Here is an 18912-nt window from a genome sequence, read left to right on the forward strand (position 1 = left end):
CTTTAACGCGATGTTTAGGCAAAATAAACCCCGCATTCGACGTGAATTTCCTTCCCATTTCATTTCAACTTTAATGCAAACAATGTTTTTTGCAGAACTGCCTTAGGAGACACGGCAAAAGCACTGAAAGTTCTATCATTTGGCCATGCCTTTCTGACAGCAACAACAGCTTCTCAACGCAATGCACGTAAGTAGCAAAACTTACGTAGGATAGATATGTTGAATGCAGTACACAAATGTAAGGATGGTAATGGTATTTGTAGATTTGTGATATCCGAAACACGTAACACACAGCTACAGTGGCAATACAGTAGAAAGCGTTTAAGAGAGAGAAAAAAAACCATGATGAGATCAAAATATGCTCAGTTTCAGAACATAACACTTGCAATACAATTAATAAAATAAAAAATAAGTACAAACATATTAAATTAAAATATTTCCATGCATAAACACCAACTTAGTGCAGGCCTAGTCAGGAAAGTAAAAGAAAAAGAAAGAATGGCTCGGAAGATTCAACGCGCTGGGGGCAGTAGACGGCAGTAAATAGGCGCAAGCAAACTTATCAGGTAGAAGAATACTCGCCTAATGAACGGTTGGGAACGTGGCATGCACATCCTAACAATCATCCTATGCGTTCAAAATCCCTCTAGAGCTACAAAAATAATGTGTCACGTAATCTAAGCAGGTTATTTCAGCTGCCGTTGGGCAAAAACAAAGACGTCATGAATGTATTTAATTATGCTCACTGGGAGGAAATAAGGCCACTATCTTGTTTCTCTTGGTATTCATTAGCATTACCCTACATCACGTCCCATTGTCAAGAAAAGCTATAGAACGAGGGTGTTGGGTTGTACATCTCGGCAACGTTAATCAGGTTGTAGCACTAATTGCTCGTCTAATAGGGAATGACAGTACTTTCCTCAGGCAGAAAAAGAAACGCGCGCCTTTTTTCTTCACCTCTGTCACGTCTTTCGGGCGACTGCAGTCGCTCATTAATGTCCCGACTCGAAATCTCACAGTTGTTACGTGAACAGCCTTTTGTCAAAAAGTATAGTGGCTGCTAAGCGCCTTCACCATATATGTCGTTCGGCTGTGTACGAGGATTACCGTGCCAGTCCAGAGGCTCCAGACCTCTGGTTGGCGAGCGCACGAGTTCTTTCCGTTACCCAAGCATTGGGACTTTCGGCATAGCACAGGAACTCATTTTTAGGCAGCTTGTCGTCAGCATGGCGGTCGCAGGCCACGTTGCCCATTTACATTTTATAAAGTAGATTTTGGCCAAGGTGCGGAATTGATGGGCCTGTAGGCTCATTTATATATATAAAAAAGAAAGAGGCATCTCGATGCCCACGTTAGATATACGTAAACAGAGATATATATATATATATATATATATAGAGAGAGAGAGAGAGAGAGAGTAGATGAAAGGCTAGCATGTTAACCAAAGTAACCATCCGGTTGGCTACTCTGCACTCGGGAAAGCGGAATGGGTAGAACAGATCAGAAAACAAAAGAAGGTCTGAGCGAGTGTATACCCATTTTAATTGTTACTATTGTATCGGTTGACCATAAAGGCTCGGCTTGTCCCTTCGCTGACATCCTCTGTGTCGTGACAAAATCATAGTTTGACTACTGTTCTTTTGTTTATAGCGGTATTTTTTTTTGCGTATTGTACTTTAGCTGGATAGTGATATAGCCTTCCCTCGCGTAATTCCTTCTCATTGAACAATATTCGCAAATGTGGCGTTTATTTCTAAGCACACCTTCGATTCAACAAATACAATTATTCATTTCGCATCTTGCTCCTGCCCACGGACCTGCTTTTACCGCATTCTTTCGTCACCACGTGTCTATACTGGGTTCCTTGTGTGTTCTTGCAAGGTCATCATTTACTGCTTAAGCTACACCTCCGCATCCGAACGATATCACACCCCCGCCCCCCCCCCCCCCCCCCCCGAACACGTATTCCCCATTTATCTCCCAATCCCTGATCTACTCAAAAAGTCTGATATGCCTGTTTCGGCAGTATTCCAGTTGGCTCAGTCGCCAGTATAAGCTTGCGTGCTAGCGAGTGAAGCCCCTTATAGCTGCATTGATTCTCAACAGGCTATACCTTGGATACTACTGAGGGCAGAACAGACGGCCTTGTCCGCACGGTCGTTACCATAGATGCCGCCATCGACTGGTATTCACCGATATGCTGTGCTGTGACCTTTGTCGAATGTGTTGCGATAAAGTAGTGCTACATAAAGTAGTGTTACGACTAGCTGCTCATTTGGTCAGTGATGAAGCGGCGACGTATATGACACTGGTGAGATGATCTTAGAATCAGAGATGATGGACCATGCCTGTGCCAGCTTCTGAATTATGAATTCCAGAGCAAGATGGAGAGCAATGGGATCTGCAGTCATCGATGACTTCAAATGAAACGTCTTGAGTTTGATGTCAATGGATTTCGCGAGATTGGCCACTGCACCTGCAGAGCTTGCAAGTGAAACTAAACCATTCGTGTAAGCATTGTGGGAACGGCGCCAGTCACTTCACGCGGCCTGGCGCGATTCTTTTCAGATGTACCGTAACTGTTTCGACCTCTACGGCCCGAGCTTCCGAGCGTCGCTATCTTCACGTAGGGCACCTTTCGCCATCGTGCCTCCGGAGCGCCGGTGGCGCCACGCACGTTGGCAATCTGGACAGTTTTGGATGCCACCACAGGCACAGTTGGCTGGGCGTCTCGCTTACACTGAGAGCCCCGTCCGCACCGTATACTGACCTGCCTCAAATGGCCGCTAAGCCATTCAGGGGACTCCTCCTGGACGAGGGCCATCCATTGGAACCCGCTTGAAACTACACTCCAGACGAAGCCCGGCTTCTGTGTCCACTTTGTGGTGGGCCCGAAATCTCGCGCCGCGCACATCAGGCGGATGCTATGCACCATTCGCGGCTGGCCGTCACTGCCATCGACCCACCGCGTCACCCGGCATTCCAGGCCTCCGGTGCGCCGCTTGGAAGTGTTTTTTTTTCTAATTCCAAAATTTAACTTTAAGGAGATATGTTTTGATATAAAAGTTTTGCTCTATGACAAATTTTGGATGAAATGAAGGAAACGGATCCCTCACTTCGGGAAGGCCTATCCAATAGAAAACAGCGATAGTTTTGTAAATGAAAAGCTTGACCAGATGTCAACGAAGCCTCTTGCAACGGTATAATATCGGGAGTATGTTGGGATATTAGATACAGTAAACCTGAAGTAGCAGGAAATATTGACCGGCAATTCCTCTGGAGTACCCTGAGGCACGAAGAAATCCTAGCAGCAGCGACTGCTTACTCGAAAATACATCCTTTGAAAAGTCTGTCCTAGTAAGGAAATATCTGGCACACTTTTTAGCCTAGGAGTTAGGAGGGGAACGAGGTGATTTGTTATAAGGAAATCTGGCGTTCTTATGAGTCCCTGGATCTATCTCAACATCCTGATTGCCTGGCGACTCTGAATCCGAGTGAACATCTTGATCAAACTGCTGTGAAGTTGAAGCTTGCGCTAAATATGTACTAGAAGAGGGAAGCGATTTCGGCAATAGTGATTTAGGAGACTTGGCAAGAGACGAGGTCTGATTTTCGGTGCTACATTTTGTTATAACCGGAGATATCTCAGAGAATCGCGTAGACAGCACTTGAGCCAAAGACTCTGTCAGATTTGCTAGAAGCTTTTCTATTGCTATTTCGACAACTTTCTCTTTAAAATTTGTGATAATTTGGGAAAAAGACGAGTCCACGCTGAGCGACTGGCAGGTTGTCACTGCAGCATATCCCTGTGTTCTGCTCCGAATTTCTGAAAGAGCTTCACGACGAGAGCAACGTCTCCTCTCAATTATCTCGATCACTTGAAGCTCCTTTGAACTTGCAGGTCATTTAGAATCGTGAGCGGGGTGATTTCCATTAGACTAACAACACGGCTCATCTTGGGATGTGCAGTTATTATAAATATGTTCATCTCCGCATTTTCGGCATCGAGTGGTTGACCGACAACTGTTAGTACTGTGTCCGAAATGCCAACATTTGAGGCACGGTAGTGCTCGTGGGGCTAGGGGTTCAACTCTGTGAATCAATGGCCGTGCCTTAATCTTTGACGGGCGAGCCGTCCCTGGAAATGTTGCGATAACTGTTTCTTAAGGGAACTTCGTGTTATCGACTACCCTTCTACAGCGGTAGACAGATACTACACTTGCCGGAGAAAGAAATGTCTAAGATATTTGCGGGACTTAAGCTTACTTCCCCACCGCGGAAACAGCTTCTGTAATATTTCTCGCCTTCAGCTTGAAATGTACGAGTATAAGTATTGTTAAGTGTATAAAATAAAGAAATTAAAAGAAACACAAGAGAAGAAAAAGGCGTCATTTTTCAACGTTTTATTGTTAGGCTGAGGTCTCAGTAACTTTTGTTCTTCCGGCCTCAACAAATGGCACATAGCCTCGAGGGAAATTAGCCCCACACCATGTGATGAGACCCTCGCGGAACAAGAACGATAAAAGAAATACTCGCCACTAAGTATCAGTCTTTACCCTTGCAACATCTAAGTGAGGTGGGATGAAACAGCTCACCTGGTGCGCGGCAAAATTAGTACATTTTAGCAGATTTTGCACACAGGCCCACTGCCGAACCTCAGTGATTTGCTGGAAGTGAGGGGAGACTGGCTGAAGTTCAGTTTGAATCACTTTTAGGATTCGTCATGCGGATCATCCCTCCGTATGTGGGTACCAAAGTCACAGGAACATTGCTGGTTCCGCTTCAAAGAAACAGCTCCACCGGTATATCCTGGGGAGGGGTGGATGCAGACCAGAGGGAGGCCCTCTGGCATGGAGATGAGACAGACATCAGTTTAAATATAACCACGGCTTTCAATCAAAAGTGCGTGAAAGAAAACGACAAATATTAAAAAGTAACCACCGGCTACTTGAGAGCAAATCCGAAGGACATTCCACGTGGCATCCTTCTTTTTCTTTTCGCTGAAAAGTGGCGCAAACAATCGAGCCGGGACGCTCTCGCCGAGAACGCGCAAAACAACGCCCGGAAAAACAAAGGTGAATAAGACGCTCGCACCAGCGCCTGCTGGCGCCTCTTAGGATGTCCTTGTAGAATATGCCGGTGTACAGTTTTCAGGAGTTTGGAGACAAAAGAAGCCCACTGGCTGGGAGCGCACGTCGTCCTCTGTTCGCGAGACGAAAAGGAAAAGATGGAAGCTGAGAAAGGACAACTGTGCCTCCCCCTCGGGAAATATAAATTGATCGGGCCCAAGCTTCGAACACAAAGAACAAGGGGTATGCTTGGACGGGAAGGAATGTGAAAACAATGAGATGCATGGCCCACGCAGGTCCCCGACAAACAACGTCGCGTTCATACGAACTTTTGTTTCTGAGATCGCGGGACGGGCTTATGCGGCTCGTGGGCATCAATGATCGTTTTGTTAACTAATAAAATAAAGGAAAAGTAAAGACGGACACTTAGTGGCGAGTATTTCTTATATCGTTCGTTACGTGTTCGGCGAGGGTCTCATCACATACTGTGCCTGGGGTCAATTTCCCTCGAGGCTCTGCGCCATTTGTTGAGGCCAGAATAACAAAAGTTACTGAGAGCTCAGTCTAACAATGAAACGTTAAAAAATGGCGCCTTTCCCTTTTCTTGTGCTTTCTTTATTTTTTTTTTCATTCTATACAATTAACACTGTTCATACGTGCACCTTTCAAGCAAAAGGCGAGAAGGATTACAGATGCTGTTTTATAACTTTCACTAAATACCCGCCGCAGTGCTCATGTGACATTGATGTTCTTCTGCTAAGGACGATGTCGCAGGTTCGGTACGTGGGCACGATGATCACAATTTAATGGAGCAGAATGCGAAGACGCTTGTGTAGCAAGCCTCGGCTTAACGTAAAAAAAGAAGTTGGCGAAAATAAGTTTGAAGCTCTTCAGTACGATGTCTATTTATTCCCCTCGTAACCTTTTGGGACATTAAGCTCTAATAGTCAACATTCACAATATTACTTTTATTTACTCATCATGTACTTAACAAGTTCCTTGAGTGCTTCTTTATGCACAAGCGGCTATTACTCGCGTCCTAAGTAAACCACGCGGAAAACAACCATTCGAATGACACTATACTGCAGCTAAACGTTTATATGCGGCAGAGCCTTACGCCGCGTTTTGTCTTATCCTTGTGACAGAAAACCAACCAAACTGCAACACAATGGCCCGTGCGAGGATTCAGAGGAGCAGTAATGAGGAAGCCGCAGACGACTGCCGCAGCGCGTAAATCCACTTCCGTCCCAGAAACGCGACTTATGTGAGAGGCGCGACAGAACACCAAACCACCACTAGGGCCAACCTACTTCTCTTTACCGGCGCCTCAACGCCTACGCGGCCGCACGTCAGCAAAGTCGCCCCGTCGCTTCGCGAGGACGGTCGCTAACGATCGTCCTAGGGCGCGGCTCTCTTCCTGGACTTCAGGCGTCGGGAACCATTTGCCTGTTCCCTCGTGGCGCTACAGTTTCCTGTAGAGACTTGATGGTCCAGTTTATCCAGGAGGAGCTGTTTCTGTGGGAGACAAAATGGGCGTGAATATTAAGGACACGTTGTTTATTCGTGCTTCTTTCTTGAAAATTCCAATACACTATATAGTAAATTTGAAAATTGTGGGCTTGACGGCGGCAACTTCTTGTTCGTTCCCGTACATACTTGCCTTGCGTCTTTGCTTTCGCGGCTTTCGCGGTTTCTGCAATGCATTGCCGCATCTCGTAAACAAAACTTGCGCGAAATAGAAGCAGAAAACGCACAGTATTTTAAACATTTTCAGGGAACGCAGCTTTTGTTTTAACGTTACCTTTGAATTACCTGCTAATGGAGAGCTTTCTGGATGACAGACTCGGGTTTCGCTATAATCATGTGAGCTGACGAAGCAACTTAATGCGGGAACGTCTTTTGTGGAGGTAAGCTTTACTTTTTGTGTTGTCATTTATGTCTCTCTTACATACTTCATAGGCTTATCTGCTCGTGGTATGTGGGTGTATGTTATATTCATTTGGAAAGATGCAGCTTCAGTTTCCTAATAGTGTCTTGGGATAGCCTGCTTAATGCAGCGTATGTTTCTGTTCGCTTTCAGTAACTTGAAGTAAGCGTATATATAAAAGTGACTATCTTCGGTAACTTGACTAGACGGCGTTTGTTTTTTCTTCATGAGCTAAGTACATGGGGTGAATATTAATTTCTTAAGGCCTGTTGTAGAACGAAAACAGGTAATACCTGTATCATCGATGCATCCATCCTACTATCAGACAAGATAACGTTTCTTAAAGCATTCTTTTTTTTCGTTTTTTTTTCTTTTACCTGAACAGCTGCGACAGACTGGGAAGAGGTTCGAAGGCGGGAGGCGGAGGAGGTAGGAGGGAGGGAGGAGAGGTGGTGTGGATCTTGTTCGTTCCTTTCTTGGTTCATCACAAAACGCAAAGAGAAAACCATACACCGATAAATACCTTCGACATATGCGAGTCATTCACTGCAAAATTCAGCATTACAAGGCGACAAAACGAGAATGATGACGATTACCACACTACAAGGTTTATGTAAGACAGCGTGGACGACTGCGGTATGACTGCGACGAAGACATTATACGCATGCCAAACGACCACTGCGGAGTTACGATGACGGCGCTGTGTCTGTGAGAGCTGTGTTTGTGGAAGGAGCACTTAAAATAGCAGCTGCGCTGAAGAGCCTGGCTGTGATCGACCGGGATTCGCTGGGTCACAAAGTAGACAAACTTTAGAAATTAGTCTTACGAACGCTTGTTATCACACAACCTTCAAGTCGTAAAGATCTTAAAAGACTTATACCAGATTGGTCTCGTGTATTCTTTGCCGTATCTTTGCAATGCAGAAAGAGAGAGAGAGAGAGAGAGAGAGAGAGAGAGAGAGAGAGAGAGAGAGAGAGAGAGAGAGAGAGAGAGAGAGAGAGAGAGAGACTGAAAAGAAAAGTGCGCTGGAAACACGATCATTTCTAATGAGCTCGCCCAGGCTGTATATTTTTGATAACTTCATGTTTCATCTTCATACTTCTGACTATCGACGCCATATCTTGTCCGCGCATCTCCGCCCTTGAGAACGGTTAAGTTGGACATCATGAGCCTTACACAAACGCTCGACAATACCAACACTCGAACGCTGGTTCCGAGAACAGTAAACAGATGTCCGAGAAACTATACCTTGTATAAAACATGCAATCACGCGTTTTAAAGTCTGGTGCTCTGCAACCACTGCACCACGGTAATGTTGCGCTTGCGACCAATTGCACTGGGAGCTGACTAACGGGGATGATTTCCATTGGGCTTATCACGTGCACATACCACAAGCACGGCCGCTGAAAAAAAAAGACAAAAAAAAGACAGAGAAAGATGCGGCCAGCCGCTTGCATCGAAAACGGCGTGATCCGCCATGACGCCACCAGTCGGGGATTGTTGTCTGGGACCGGCACAGAAAATTCGGTGACCCGTCCATCGTATACCCGACAGATAGCGCCGTTCAGCCCAGCCAAGTGGCCGAGAATGCAACTACAGCTATCACGTTCGCTCCCATTGCGTACCTTATCCAAGAATGATAGCTGCAACATTGGTGCATTGAGGTGCTAGGTGATTGATATCGGTTCAATAAATCACGCAGGACTAAAAGGGTTCATTTTGAAAGTGCACGGGGAAATATACAACAGGCTCTCGAGTGGGGTTCAATCCAACTGCAGCTTTATGCACTGAGGCGAGAAGAAGATACACAAAAGTTACGCAATCCCGAAAACAGGCAGTGGAGAAGGAAAACAAAATAATGCAGAGGAGTGTACATAAACACAACTAGGAGTCAACGTGCCGGTACAAACGGAGAAACAAAAGGGTTCTACGCCGCCATCCCCCAGCCGTATACGCAGTCGTGGACTGACGGGCCGAGGGAAATTGAATTTGGCGTGTCATGACCCAAGAGCCAAGGGCCGTTTCGTGGGGAGGAAGGTACTCTTATTGTGCGTTCTTGTTGTAGATGGCAAAGAATGCACGGCGGACGCCACTAGCCTCTCTTGTGCTGACATTGCGCCGTGAGAAAGGAATGGAGAGTGTGACGTGCAAGTGAAGAAGGGAGGCTGCTTAGCGCTCAGAAGGGTGGGAGACGTCTCTATCGATTGTTGGCGACAGCGAATAAGAAAAGCCCGGTCCACTGCAGCCTTCAATCAAGTGTGTGTAGTGACCTTGCATTCATGCTTTCTCACAACATGCGATCTGAACGAGGTTGTTCAGGGGCTCAACTTTGGTTGTGGCTGTAGGCGCATTTGCAAAAAAAGCGATTCTAGTATTCGTAGGATACTTACGAACAGACGGGCCTCAGAACTACGTGAAATTGACCACGTGCCATTCTAAAAGAGTCATTCCTGCAGTTTCTGCACACAAGAGGCCTCCATGCTATTTCGTCACACTAAGGGGTGATCTTTTTTTCAGTTTTAAGAAATTTTAAAATATCGCTTGTGGCAAATAGCTTAATTGTTGTCATTGAGCTGGATTATTCTATGAGGCAGACATTAGTAGCACGAGGAATCGATACACATCTCCGACTAATTAACAAATAACCACTAATTAATTTCGTAATTAATTACTTTACTGCCCATATTGCAATTTATGAATTGTAGCTGGTGAGCTTGCAAGAGGTATCCACCTGAAATAAGCTTCCACAATGACACCAGCTTTGATATATTTACCAAAGTGTAGGGCGAAGTACATGGGCGTTCCAGTTACTTTTGCGCTTCAGCGTAAAGATAGTAAGCGGAAAAGCAGTGTATTTTTACAAGTTCGATGGCTCATATCTCCGAACTGGCGTCATTCTGGAAATTCATTCCAAGTGGATACGCCATGCAAACTCACCGGTTACAATTCGTGAACAGCAATGTGTGCCGTAAAGTAATTAATTCGAAAGATAATTAGCGGAACTTTGTTGGTTAGCTAAATGTGTGTTTCGATTTCTCGGGCAAGTAATGTTCGCCTTTCTAAGCAATCTACTTCAAGGACTAGAATTATGTTATCTCCGACAGGCTAGTTTTAAAAATTCCATAAAACTTAAAGATCATCATCCCGTATAGTGCACCGCGTACACCGCAAACACAAAGTAGTAGTGTGCTTTGAGTGCTATAAAGCAATTTCCTATTATAGTACTCAAACGTAACAGTGAAAGTTATTGAAACATAAATTGAGTGACTCTATGACTATATATGACCACTGCACTCCAGTCACCAGGCTGCATGAACAGATTCGACTCTAATAACAGTTACAAGGTTTTCCTATATCACAACTACGCGACTTCGCAGAATAATTGGTGAAAAATTACCGAGGCCGCTCACACGTTCCTGCCACAGGTCACACTATCCTAACTCACTGGCCTTTTAGACGCTATTTTGTTTCTGAACACGTTGTTGTTGTTGTTGTTCCTCAGTGGACTGGCGCAACTCACTCTGGGGGATCGGCTGGGAATCGGGCGATGCAAGGGTTATAAAAACTCTTTAAATTTGAGGAAGAAAATTTCAATAAAAACAGGCAACACGTGTTGCTCACGCGATCTCTCCTCTTCTTTCTCCTCCGCCACCCTGATGGGACAGCCTCCTCGGAACAAGAGCCTTAATTATTTTCCTAACTTTCCATTTTTCATGCGCATGTCATGTCGTGGATATATTCAACAGGTGTTTGAAAGAAACTAGAAATCATTAACTCGATGTTCAGAGAGACAATTCCAGGTAAGAGAAACTGCTCGGTCAAGTATCAAAAGAGTACGCTTTTTGGGCAGGCAGAGAAAAACTATGCGGTCTATACAAAATATTCTTAAACGGAACACTGTAAAAAAATTAATAAAAGTCGATACAGAATACTGCAGTCTGGACGAAGGCAGATCAGAACAATTGAGACGTCTCCAAAGGTTATCAGTTCAGCGGACGGGTAGCGGAAGTGCGCGCTGCGTCCTCTAACAAAAGCTGATCAAACCACCGTTACTGCCCGTCGTATAACCGCGCCGCATACCCTCCTCTTCTGCTAGGATACTTTATTACCCGCTTTTCTTTTCTGTGCACAGCCTTGCCATTTCCTTCGATTTTTATCCAACTTTTCTCCTTTTCATGGTTGGTAGAGCCCGGTACCTAATGAAAAAAATAATATGATCATTACGGTTAAGAGAAGGTTGTGGTTAGGAAAGGGGTGACGCAAGTGTTATTCGACAAGGCGCAGCATCAAGATGGCCTAGCGACAAATAAGAGGGAAAAAAAAGAAAAGAAGAACGGCGGACACGGAAGTGTGCTTCCTGTGCGACGGTTAGTTGTGCACCTAGTTTTATAGTGTGTGGCTTGGGTCCCAAGCCACCGGCCCAGCGAGTGCGGACCGCAATTTTCTCGGGCTGGTGGCGGCTGCTTTCCCAATTGTTTCAGCAGGGGCTGCTGTTGCGTCGCGGATCGAGCTTGTAGAGTTTCCTGGCCGTAGCATCGCACGCACTTATGTTGCCCATGCTTATTGCCCGGACGCAGTGGATTGGCTAGTCTGGCCGTTTCGCTGCAAGTTTATTGCTTCCACTCGATCCGTGATACTCTTTTGTGACGTAATATCCGGTGCGATGCCTCATACCATTGATGCAATTCTTCGCTGGTGGAACCGCGACTACGGAAGTAATAAGGTAGAACACCGATATATCGAAGTCATAACAGGAGGAAAGCTTTTCGTGATATCCGATATTCGCCATAAAGGTACGTTCTGCAATTCGCTCTGGCCGTTGCCCTCGTCCTAGGTGTATCTCTCAGTCGTATCCATTGTATCGCAACTTTCTTTCGTGATACACAGGGCTAAGTACTTGCTCCACTGTTCTGTTTGCATTACGTAGACGTCGCAAGTCCTCCCCCCCCCCCCATCCTCCACCCATGCACTTATTTCTGATCACCTAAACTCTTAAGCATCGGGACGGACGCATTTATCTGCAATTACTCTAAATGTTTCGTGCTATGTAACTGAGAGCTTGGATATATTGAGCTGCGTGGAAACAAAACTTAGCTTCGCTGTTATTGACCAATACCGAGTACAGTGGCCCGGTATTTTTGCTCATTTGGAACTGATTTTGTTAGAGTGCAGTAGAACACTCACTCAAAATGTCGCCATTCGAGTGTTGCGAATGACGTCCTCTAATTCATTGCACGGACTATCATCCAAACGTAAAACGTAAGAATCCAAGATGCTCGAAAATGCTCATCTAGACGCACGTAAAACAATTGAATTATCTTGATCAAACAAAGTCAATCAAAATAGGACGATTAACACTCACTCACTCACTCACTCACTCACTCACTCACTCACTCACTCACTCACTCACTCACTCACTCACTCACTCACTCACTCACTCACTCACTCACTCACTCACTCACTCACTCACTCACTCACTCACTCACTCACTCACTCACTCACTCACTCACTCACTCACTCACTCACTCACTCACTCACTCACTCACTCACTCACTCACTCACTCACTCACTCACTCACTCACTCACTCACTCACTCACTCACTCACTCACTCACTCACTCACTCACTCACTCACTCACTCACTCACTCACTCACTCACTCACTCACTCACTCACTCACTCACTCACTCACTCACTCACTCACTCACTCACTCACTCACTCACTCACTCACTCACTCACTCACTCACTCACTCACTCACTCACTCACTCACTCACTCACTCACTCACTCACTCACTCACTCACTCACTCACTCACTCACTCACTCACTCACTCACTCACTCACTCACTCACTCACTCACTCACTCACTCACTCACTCACTCACTCACTCACTCACTCACTCACTCACTCACTCACTCACTCACTCACTCACTCACTCACTCACTCACTCACTCACTCACTCACTCACTCACTCACTCACTCACTCACTCACTCACTCACTCACTCACTCACTCCAACATCCCATTAACGCATTTACTTTGAAAATCCCTGAGGGAGAGAAGATACGCATGACCCTGCTTCAATCGGTGCTACGGAGTCATCCAGCTGTGCCTCGTAAAAGACCGGTGCACAGCGATGCGAGAGCTGTGGTGTGAGGCGGTAACAGGAACCAGAAGGCTCGGTCTATCGATCGTTGCTAAACCTTTGCCTTTGGAGAAGCAGCAAAAGGTGCAGCCGTTCGAGGAAAAGCTTCGCAAACAGAGTGGACCTGATGACCTGGCGCGGAACGCGCGAGGCTCCTTGCTGCATCGAACTCCGGCGTTACCGTATCAGTAGCTGGTTTCATGTAACATTCGGTAGAGAGCCTGGTGTACTGCCACACCTGTGGGTGGAATGAAATAATGCCGTTGGTAATCTCCAACGTGTACTGTCGGTTAGTGCGTTGTACTGATGAGGGATTGCTTGTGAAAGCATATGGCAGTTTCATGTGTCTGGAGTTATTAAACAGAACAATGTGTATATCATGTACTGCGCTTTGACTTCATAGATCGTTAAACTTGTGTAATAAATCATACGCATGTCCAAGCGACATTACTTGATGAAAAATGGAAGACCATAAGATTATAGGCGGCCTTTTATTACGAACTATATGCCCCGCAAAGAAATTGCCCAAGGATTCTTTATAATCACTTCAGGAAGCTATACAGATTTGTTCACTGCTGTTGCTTTATTTATAATGAATGAAACATAACTCGCCCCATTTGTCATTTCAACACAGCAGTTTCGTGAGGGAATCGGCTGAAGCGTCCGTTGACGTAATCAAATACAAGGCTGACTCCTCTAGAATATGCAAGTGTGCAGGGTTCTCCCGAAAATAATCCATCGGTGACCTGCAGACGCCCAGCAAGAGATGCTGAGACCTTTATATAGTGCTTAATGTCACATTATCCTCATCACGTGAGTGGCAACGCTTAAGCTGAAACAGCTATGCACAACTTCACACACAAAAAGCGTCTACACTGCGAACTCTGTAAGACACTCGGAAGTTTAGGGCTTCGTAACTTGCTAAGTCGATGCCGTCGATAACTGCGCCGAACGTTTTGGTGAAGAGGGAAACTTGAATTCTAATAATCAACAACCAAACGCACCAGCGCAGGCCTCCTGAGTGGCCGGCACCTTCGCATTCTAAGGAAACCGGAGGTTTCGTTCTAACTAGCCTTACGAAAATCAGAAATGTAGAGACGCATGGTGATAGGGGACTAGCGAAGCGTTCTTTGTCTGAGAGTCTGGTAGGCTCACTCGCCCTCTTAATTTGGCTGTTGCGAACCTCTCACCCGCCAATGGAGGGCGCCGTACGCACTTGCTTGTTTAGAGTTGAAGTTAATCCCTGGAATTAGTCAAGCCACTTGCGAACGAAACTGCACCACGATGGAAGCACACTTATGCGAGTTTGGTGAAAATGTGAACAGTTTAGGAGGCCCACGTATGAAATCGACAATGCTATAGAGACGCATTGCATGACAGGCGGTGGACGTTGAGCTGCCAACGTAGCGTATAGCACGGGAGCGTCGGCCATAGTTGAGACGCTCCACTCCTAAGCCAGATTACTTTCCTGTCGCTGGCGAACAAAACAACCTTTGTTGGAGAATAGAGAGGTGTTCTGAACGGTCTGAATAAAATATATATATATATATATATATATATATATATATATATATATATATATATATATATATATATATATATCCTAGGAGGCGTACTCTTGCAGAGAACACGTCCAATGGAAGTGGCATGCTCGGACTCTCCGCTTTCAGCGGGCAGTGTTTCTGTCTGGGCTGCGTGAACAATGCGGCCGGCCCGCTGGCACGCTCCCACAGCGGGTCCGTTACCGCACATCATCGCGCGAGTCCGGTACCGAGCGTTCTTTTCCCAACTGCGATATTTATTGCGGGCCCATTGCCAAAATACGCGGCACACAGTGCCGTTACTTCTTTGGACAGGAGAAAAGCGTTATTGTGTACGAGCGAGAAGAAAACCAATTGCAGTGGCCGAAAACAATGCGATGTCCCCGCCTTTTCCGGCAGTTTTCGTGTACATTCTTCAGGAAGAGTGGGAGCCTGGCTGGCCTTGCAGTGGTCAGTTTCCGAGGTTTCGTAACGCTGCTACGTAAGAAATAGAGCCTCTGAGTAAGAAGAGAATTTACTGCAATATGGTCGCAATAAGAAAGAATGTCAGAGTAGGTAGTCGATGTTTTTTTTTTATTGATATGATATAAGGAGATGTTGACGCACAATTTAAGGCGCCGGCTATTCCTTAGCTCTTGAAAGGGTCTAGCTTACAGCATAGAGGGTACAGGATTACATATCACATAACCTTCTCGTAGAAGCGCCAGGACTTGTCAAATAACGTTTTCTCAGTAATACTATACCGTAAGAAACACATGGCGCATACAATCTGTAGAAAAAAGTCTAAAAATACAAATGATACTTTCTCGAAATAACGCAGTCTCTAGTCAGTGGGTGGTACATACATCGTGTAAATGCGGTATCACATATAGTCACAAGAGAACAGTCAGCATAACATAATCCACAAACACATACATATACACAGCGACATTAAAATGAAAACAATAATAAACGCGTTAATGTGTGAATAAATTACGGGTGTACGGCACCTTAAGTAGCCTCTTTCATAGTGACATGCGCATAATGCCAAGGCCAGAATATCAGGGTTGTTTACATCACTGGCATGGCGTTGTAGATGCCGCGTACGCAAACCACGACCCACGCCCATACTTGAAAGCAGCGTAGGAGAACACATATAGAATACACGGACAAACAGTCGTGCCTTGCTGGCTTCCTAGTTTATGGAGGGCTTTGTTGAGGATCACCCCGATGGCCGCGCGCCTATATACGCGTACCACGTACTAAATAACGTGAAATACCTTCGACCATTTCTTAATGTCAAGCTGGAATTGGTTGGCGCAGTACAGGGGTAATTGGAGATCGCAGGGAGAGGCCTTCGTCCTGCTGTGGACATAAAAGATGATGATGATGATGATGATGATGATGATGATGATGATGATGAACTTCGACCATCTCAGCCCACGAACGCATGGCAGCGCGTAATGACACAGACCGACAACTACAAAGCTGCAACCGACCAACAAGATTCGCCCGTGCAGCAGCGTCGCTGCCTAATCGCGGCCTCGAGAACAGCGCCACCTCGCGCGTGAGCAAGCTGGCGAAAAATTATTGTTGCGCGCATTAAGCACGCACGCTCATTTTCCCCTCGTTGTGTTTTCTTTCCTTCGTTCTGCTTCGCCCTTCGCGCCCGTGTCTGCCACCCGTCCTGCGCCCAGCGCTGCTTTGACCTTTGCAGAAGCCTCTAACGAACGCAGGAACCAAAACCAAGGTGGGCGCACAAACGATGTCGTGGGCGCGGGGCGTAACGCGTGCGTCCGCTCATTGCCTTTCTAATTCCGGGCTCCGCACTCCCTGGGCGAAATGGATCTCGTGAACGAGAACACCGGCGTGAAGCCTGCAGGCTGTCTTTTCTCCAAGGGTTCCCCTGGTTTCGGTGGTGCCTTGCGCGTACTTGAGCATGCGTGTGCGTTAGTGTTTGCAATCGCACTCTGCGTGCGAGAAGATTGCGCTCGCAGGAATTATGCCGCGGAAACAAAGATAAAAGCACTGACGTAGAAGAGAGTTTGAAGAGGGCCTGTCGTGTGTGTGTGAGGAGGGGGGGGGGGGGTGCTGGACCATCTAACGTATGCGCATGGCCAGTATCAGACTGGAACAAATGTGGCGAACGAGATGAGAGGAGACGGGCAGAGGGCACGCGTTCTTTGCTTCTTTCGTGAAATAGTAACGCGGTGAGGGCGGTCAAAAGGAAGGTGCTTGGTTAGTGTTCTTCCAGCTACGACGCAGTTTCAATCTTTTACGTTATGCGCGAAACACTTTGCACGGTGTTAGGAAGTAATGCATGGAGGGACATTGTCCAGGTGTCGCACTTAAGTTGTACGACTCCGAGGCGGAGAGTAGCCAAGCCTTTCTAAGTAGCTGTGCAAATGAAGCTAACCCAGCCGAGCAAGCCCCCCCCCCTCCCCTGCCCCCTCTCAACAGAAACAGATAGTCTATGTATAGCATCAAATACACATCACCAATAAATAAAGTTTAGCTTCACATTGATTACAACATATGCGTTAGATCTGCATGCAATATCAAGAGGGCTGCATTGAAGATGTATCAGAAGAAGAAGAAAAAAAAGAAATTCATGTACGTTTCATGAAAACTATTGTGAACCACAGGAAACATGTACATATCCAAATATATAATATGCATGTGTATGTGTGCGTGCGTGCATTACTACGTAACATTGTCTGAAGACAATGTCCATTGTCAGTTGCAGCTATTTTCACATATCGCCGACAGAAGACATCGCAGCTGAAGGCGACGAAAGGTCAACTTCGGTTTATGGAGGAGACGGGCTTGGACAAGCGGCTGTGACAGTGATGTCACGTACCGCGCAAGAGTGACAGACTATAACTAACGATGTGTGTGCCGTGTTATGTGCTCTCTATCTCTTCTCCCCATCTTTCATCCCCCCCCATCCTGCTCCCCTGTGTAGGGTAGCAAACCGGTTAAGCTAAACTGGGAACCTCCCTGCCTTTCTTTCTCCACGTTTTCCTTCCTGAAGAGTGACGCTTACAAGGCTATCGCATACAAAGGTATAAACCCAACGTTGGTTTTACAAAATTTTTACTAAATAAGGACAAGTAGGGCTCATGCAGCAAAATTTTGCTTAATCATACCATAAAGAAAATTCCCTGAGGCCCTAACATTATATATAAAATTATGCATGTATCACTGTTAATAAGTACCCTTTCAACCTATGATTTATCTTTTCAGAATTAATGGATATATATGCGCTCAGTGAAAGTGCCAGCATGGTACCCCGGCACTCAGTTATTAAGATAATCTGTCGAAGCCTCGTACAAAATGTAACTCTTCGAGTCTCCCGTGTGGCCTTTTCTTTTGCGTTTTATACCTCGTGCGAATAAAAACACGAACCGAAGATTGAATATATAAGCTGAAGACGCCCTAATTTCTACATTTATGGTTTCCTCACTGTTTTCTTAAGTCGCAAATTCCAGACGGTGCTTCTGAAACATAACCAAGGTTTCTTTTATTAAAAAGAACAATTTCAAACTCTGAGACCTAAAGCCACTTAGCGCACAATGGAAATGAAAAGGGAAGGGGACAGTGTATGTCGCGCGTACGCTAGTCAGGAAAAAAATGGCGTGGCGGTCAGCACTGAAATTCTTTCTTTCCGGTTTTTGAATTAACGAATTTCGGTCTGTTTTGAATTCCTGACTTAGGCGCATACGTTATTCTAATCAAAATAAAGCGCTTCCTATCCGTGCTTCCAATTTGCGCTTGCCCCATTTGCACGGTATTTGCATCAAAGGACATTTACGATAAGTGATTAGCCTCTCACAAAACGTCTCAACTTATATGGTATGAAGTAAAATTTGTAACGTTTCTACCAGCCAGCAAGCTCATGAAGCAAGAAGACACAGAACCTTGAGCAACTGAAGGACGGCGTACCAAAAAATTAAGCAGTTGAAGTCGAGGTAAATAGTCTGACAGAAAGAAGACTAGAGAACAAAATGGGTCGATAGAACGCCTATAACTTTCTCTGGAAGGTCAGCCGAGATATTTGGAAGCACTCACCAAACTCACAGGCTGGTCCTCCGGCAAACGTTCGTTACTTTGTGCCTTCTTCTTGCTTCAGCAACCTCTGCGAATAATAAAAATTGAAAGACGATGAAATGGCATGATAATGAGTAAGTTGGTAACCATCAAAGTACAGCCTAAATATACAGACACGACAAAGAGAGACAACGCGAACATGGC

At 45.7% G+C, this 18912-nt stretch overlaps 1 protein-coding gene across 2 annotated transcripts in view; it reads right to left on the reverse strand.

Annotated features, from left to right (window-relative positions):
• LOC135900655 (transient receptor potential-gamma protein-like) overlaps window positions 1–18912 on the reverse strand; it is a 350477-nt gene that overhangs the window by 97697 nt on the left and 233868 nt on the right. For both annotated transcript variants that reach the window (XM_070535582.1, XM_070535581.1), the window contains exon 4: window positions 18730–18796. The gene's annotated coding sequence lies outside the window, so the exon portion shown is untranslated. The remainder of the gene's footprint in view (window positions 1–18729; window positions 18797–18912) is intronic.

Source organism: Dermacentor albipictus, chromosome 3 (assembly GCF_038994185.2).
Source record: "Dermacentor albipictus isolate Rhodes 1998 colony chromosome 3, USDA_Dalb.pri_finalv2, whole genome shotgun sequence".
NCBI lineage: Eukaryota > Metazoa > Arthropoda > Arachnida > Ixodida > Ixodidae > Dermacentor > Dermacentor albipictus.